The sequence below is a fragment of the Onychomys torridus genome, chromosome 5 (genome assembly GCF_903995425.1).
Source record: "Onychomys torridus chromosome 5, mOncTor1.1, whole genome shotgun sequence".
Lineage (NCBI taxonomy): Eukaryota > Metazoa > Chordata > Mammalia > Rodentia > Cricetidae > Onychomys > Onychomys torridus.
In genome coordinates, this window is record NC_050447.1 from 22,272,854 (window position 1) to 22,279,058 (window position 6,205).

The window sequence follows — 6,205 nt, forward strand, 5'->3', positions numbered from 1 at the left end:
ACAGCAAAGGAGGCAGAGAGGAAGCACAGTCCAGGCTTCTCTAGATTCAGCTTCATTTCATCACTAACAGTGTCCCATTGTGGATTTTTGGTGGTGGCAGTTTTTGAGGTAGTAGGGTCTCCTGTGCAGTCCAGGCTCACTTTGAACTCAGTTCTGGGTCATCCTCCTGATTGCCAGGGTTACATACGTGAACACCTGGCCACACCACTCCTTTACGGATAAAGGTTGAGTGCCCGAGCCCAGCTCCAGCAGGGGCTCAGAGAGGTGTGAAGTCAGGGAGGGAAGGAGGCTGCCATGATCTGAAGGTGAATCAGGATGGCTGCCCGTTTACTGAAAATAGGCCACACCTTACATAGTCTGTAGTTGCATTATAGTTTAACCACAAACGATACTGAAAGCAGACTTAATGATTCTGAGGTGAAAGTGGTCATCAACATCATCACAGCATTTTCCTTGAGGCAAAAAGCAGTAAGTTTAGCAAGAATCTAAATGCCTCTTGTCCTCAGAGTTTCGGTAAGCCCGCCATCCACCCTCTTACACTTCCTCCCGTGTGGTCTCATCTCGGCCCTTGTGGTCAGGAGGTGCCAGACGTGGAGTCCTGAGAAACAAACTTCTAAGAGCGATTTCCATTCTGCAAGGGCAGGAGGTAGCGTTTGGACCTGTAGCACAGCAAGCCTTGAGCTGTTTCCCGATTGCATTCCTTTGTCGTATAATACAGGCCTGTTCCCCTCATAAGCTCAGCTCCCAAAGGGGAGGTCCTGACATCTTACTCTTTCCCATTATACCACACCGTTCTGATACCTTCAGTGTATGTTCCTGTGTATACAGGGGGATTGGGCCAGCCTAACTTCCTAACAGAATCTGCTCCCCGTAGTAGGGCAGACCAAATCTTGTCACTCACCCAGTAAGCCACTAATCACGAGCACTCTCTATACTTGTTAGCTGGACTCTCCCCCTTAATGGCCTCAGGCTCTCTGAATGTGGGCCCTTTGTTTCTCTTGATTGTGTTTTTTCAGCCCTGGGACCTTTCACTTAGTAAATCTTAAACTTTTCTCTCTATTATTGATGTAATCAGGGGGCACAATGGAGATTCTTGTGTGGGAGTAGGCAGAGTTATCATGCTATATGGTTCCAGGGTGGCAGGGATTTTTTTCTAAAGAATTATTTTGTTTAAAGAGACAGATATTGTTTATGTTCTCATCCTTCACCAAAGCCACAAAAATTTCCCAGAGGAGGAGGCATAAGGAACTCCCGTAACACATAGTGAATCATAAAAATGTAAGTAAAATGATGGTGGAGACGTGTGACTGCAATGCTGGAACTTTGTCAAACAGCACCGGTCGCCATGCAGTCCACACCAGTTGAGAATTAACAGGGCCTCCTAGACAATGCACAGCACACTGTGTGGGGTTCTAGGAACTATAGATGATTTTGAATAAAACTACTATTTTCCATGTGAAACACCACCATCTTTAAAAAATAAAAATCTCTAGATCTCTAGATTGATCTCTCTCTCCTCTCTCTCCCTTCCCTTCCCCTCCCCTCTTCTCTTTCTTCTCTCTCTCTTTCTCTCTCTCTCTTAGGTGATTTTTTAAAAAAAGATTTTTGTGTATGTGTGTGCCCATTTGTGTGGGTGCCAAGAGGCCAGAAGGTGTCAGATCCCCTGGAGCTGGATTTACAGCAGTTGTGAGCCACCTGAGTGGGTGCTGGGAACTGAACTCAGTCCTCTGGAAAAGCAGTAAGTGCTTCTCTCCAGACCTACAGGTCAAGTCCTAATGTCTGGATAGTTCTTGAGTTGCATCTCTAAGTAATTATTTTGATATTTTGTGGGTTTTTTTTTCTTTCCATCTCATTTTGGGCTTTTATTGCCTACTTCTGCACAGCTCTTACTGACTTCCCAAGGCTTTTTAGTTTTAAAATTTTAGGCTGGAGAGATGGCTCAGCAGTTTAGAGTACTAGCTGCTCTTCCAGAGACCCGGTTACGATTCTCAGCAATCACGTGGCCACTAAGGATCGTCTATAACTCCAGTTCCAGAGGATCTGACACCCTCTTCTGCCATCTGGGGGTACTGCACACACATGGTACACATTTATAGATGCTGACAAAACACTCAAACTCATACATCTCAAAAATTTTTTAAATTGTAAGTGACTCATAAAATGGTATATACATGTATATATGTGTGCATGTGTAGCAAGAGTCCTCCCAATATGATGTTCACATACAAGTAATTTGGGTTGATTCTGTTCTATCCCATGTCCATTTCATGGTCTTCCTTCTTCCTTGTTACATTCTGACACCCAGAATTGTTTGTCCTGGGTGAGCTTTGCCGGGGAGCATTTCGTCGTGTCTCCCTGCAGCCCTCCCATGCCATCGTATTTTATATTTGTGTGATTTTTATCAAAGGTTTTGCCCGGGCCAGTGAGATGGAACAGTGGGTAATGGTGCTTGCCACCAAGCCTAACTACCCAGGTTTGATCTTGGAACCAACCACCTGTTAAAGGAGAGAACCAACTCCACGTTGTCCTCTGACCTCCTCACACAAATTACGACAATACATGTGCTCACACACAAATATGTGAAAAAATGTAAGGGTTTTGTCAGTACTCATCTGCTCTGTGGTGACAGTCTCCATATTGTTGCTATTCTGTGCTTCCTTTATGTGTTAACTTTCATTTTTCAGATAGAATCTTGCTATGTAGCCCAGACTGACCTTGAACCCTCTGCCTCCTGCCTCTTTCTGCCTGCTAGGGTTTACAGGCTATGTGGACTCTATGTATCCACTGTGGTGTTCTGGAACAGTCTCTGAAGGGCTGAGACAGGAGGTTCAGGACTTTGTTCAGGCCCAGTGGAACTTTTCTTAAGGCCCAGCGTTTGTTTCCTTAGTTTTATAAGTGAAGTATCCCCAAATACAAAACACATGCATGTTTAAGGCACATAAATCAATAATAAAATTCCAATACCTCCCACCCAGCACAAGAGAGAGAATCATCTGTGGCTGGAGCTGGAGCTCAGTGGTGTAAGTGTGCTGAGCACGTGTAAGAGGCCTTAGGTTGAATCCCCACCACTTCGAAAATAAACAACCTTGTTGGTTGGTAGATGTGGTGCTCATGCCTGTCTGATACTCAGGAGGCCAAAGCAGGAGGACTACCTTTTGAGGTTAGCCCCGGCTACATGTGAGGTCTAGGCTAGCCTAGACTGATGTATAAGAGCCTGTCTCTAACCAACTAACCCACTTTCCTGCTACCCTGGAAGCCTGCTTCCCACCTCATCTCCACTCCAGAACATGCCCTGGTCCTGGGTGTGCTCACAGGTTTTCTGAAACTTCTTTGTCACATGTACTCAAGTAGATGTGTGTATCCTTTAGATATTTTCTTGTTCACCCCCAACTCTCTCTCGTGTATGTACAACGCACACACCTACATAGCTCACCCCTACTGCTGTAAGTCCCATGATATCTCCCCATAACTCGCTCCTCCATTCTTTTAACAGCTACCTGAATCTACCCTAAGTTCCTTCTCTTCAAATATAGCTGCTTGGGATTTGGGGGTTGTTTGGTTGGTTTTTTGAGACAGGGTTTCTCTGTGTAGCTCTGGCTATGTTGCAACTCACTTTATAGACCAGGCTGGCCTTGAACTCACAGATCTGCCTGTATCTGCCTCCTGAGTGCTGGGATTACAGGTGTGCACTGCAATGCCTGGCTGGATTTGTTTTGTTTTGTTTTGTTTTGTTTAGCTTGTTTTCTGCTGTATGAAAATTTTCTCTAGCACAGAGTGCACTTTAGAATCATCCAGGAAAACCTGGCAAAGCACTCCTGCCCCAGGTCCACTCCAGAAGATTCGGATTTAACTGGTCTTTGTAAATAAAACTCAGGCATAGGAGATGTTTTTTTATTTTTTTTTTTTTTTTTTTTTTTTTGGGGGGACCTGCCCAGTGATTCTAATGGACAGCTGATGTTGAACTGTCCAAACTAATCCTGCTGTGTGCCCACCTGGCCACACCTCCACACTTAGCAGGTAGGGTTTCTGCTTAGCCTTCCCCATGTACTCTGAGTGAAGCAACATTGCTGTCTTCATCAGAGAACTATCAGCCAGGTGCTTCAAGCGATGGCAGGCTCCCCTGCAGACTTCTCTCAACCAGGAGTATCTGCAGCACAGCCTGACTCATTCATTTCCCTTCACACTTTAGCTCCAAGCCCCCTTTAGCGCCTTAAGTCCCAGCTGTCACCAAAGCCCTGGGAACATGTGGCTTGTCTCTGTACCCAGACCAAGTGAATGACTTCAGAACAAGGGGAGACTCGATGACACCTACCAGATTCTAAGCCAGGGAGCTGGAGGAATCCTCAGCGGTTAAGAACTCAGCTGCTTTTGCAGAGGACCTGGGTTTGATTCCCAGCACCTATATAGTGGCTCCCAGCTATAACTCCAGTCCCAGGGGATCTGCTCTCCATGAGCACTGCACAAACCTGGTGCGCAGACATACACATAAAATGAAAAAGAAAAAAATGATTTTAAACCAGGTTTGGCACAATGGCACATTCTTGCAATGCCAGTATTAGGGAGGATGAAGATTACTGTGAGTTCCAGGCTAGTTTGGGCTACACAGTGAGATTCAGGCTAGGGTAACCAGACCTTGTTTCAGACAGGGAAGAGAGGAGAGGGAGATGGAGGATAGCCTGGCCTATATGCAACCCAGTCTCAAAAAGAAAAAAAAAAAAAACCAAAACCAACAAGGGCTGCCAAGCCTAATGACCTGACCTGAGTTTGATCCCTGGACCCACATGATGGAAGGAGAACCAGCCCCTCTGCCCCCCATGTGCACCATGACATGCATGCCCTCACACACATAAACATGAATCATTACAAAGGCTCCTAGGCCCACACTTGTATTCATGTAAACTTAGGCTGAATTCAGTGAAAGCTGACACTGTGGATTCTGTACTATAAGCTTACAAATGGTCAAAACTTCCCCTTAGGCAGGCAAGACTCTGCTCAGAGACAGCTGTGCCTCACCACCCCTCCTCAATGTCCAGCTGTAGCTAGGCTGGGGCCTTACATATGCTCTGTCCACCATCCTAGGACCAAGTCGATTGCCTTCCTTCTGGGAGGATAGAGTGACTACCACCAGGGCCCCAATAATCATCTCAACCATGCCATTGTCCTTTGTACCAGCCATAGCTGGAAATCAACAAGCAGGTCTGGGGGGCTTGTGGCATTTACTAAACCCACAAGGAAGCTCTGGTCCAGGAGCTCCTCCTCAACCCAGAGTCCAAAATGTTTGTCCCTCACCTTGGCAACTGCGGAAGCAATCAACAGGTCTGTGGCTGAGTCAGCTGGTCAGAGCTAAACCTAAACCCATCTTTGAGCTGTTAGTGTTTGTTGCTATGTGACAAATCAGTCAGCCACATACCCATTTATTATCTCCGTTAACTGCTCTGGCCTGAGAAAACCTTTTGGTTTTGGGACTGGGAATCAAAACAAGGCCTTATGCATAAGCGAGTGCTCTGTCCACTGACCCTAGCCAGTACCTCAGGCACAGGCTGTGTTCTCATTAGAAACTCTTTAGTCCTCTTCGAGGTTGACAGCGCTGGCAGAACCCAGCTCCTTAAGAGCTGTGGGGCTCTAGCCCCCACCTTCTTGGTGGCAGTGAGTTGAGGCATTCGGTATACCTCTAAAACTTCCCAACTAGGGGCTGGAAAGATGGCTCAGGAGTTAAGAGCACTGGCTGCTCTTCCAGAGGACCCAGGTTCAATCCCCAGCACCCACATGATAGCTCATAACTGCCTGTAACTCCAGAATCTGAAGCTCTCATGCCAATGTACATAAAAAAAATCAGAAACAAAAACCCACACTTCACAGCTAACTTCTGCATGGGCAGCAAGACAAATGCTTTTCTTCTCTAGTCCTTTTAAAGGATCAACAGAGTGGGCCAGACTCACTTAGGATAATCTCCCTTGTAATTAACTGTAAGTCCAGCAGGGACTGTGAGTCCATTTACAAATCCTTTTACTTATCGGAACTTCTCCATTCAGGCCCAGAAGAGAAACTCTCGTGTCCTTCAGGCCTTGCTGTAACTGGAGGGGAGGTCACACAAGGCAAGGGTCACCGAGGTCAATGGGAATTCTGCTTCTCACAGGGGCTTTCCCTACACCCACAGCTAAACTTCAGCAGCAGGGACCGGCAGAAGCAAGCTAGGAGAATCAAG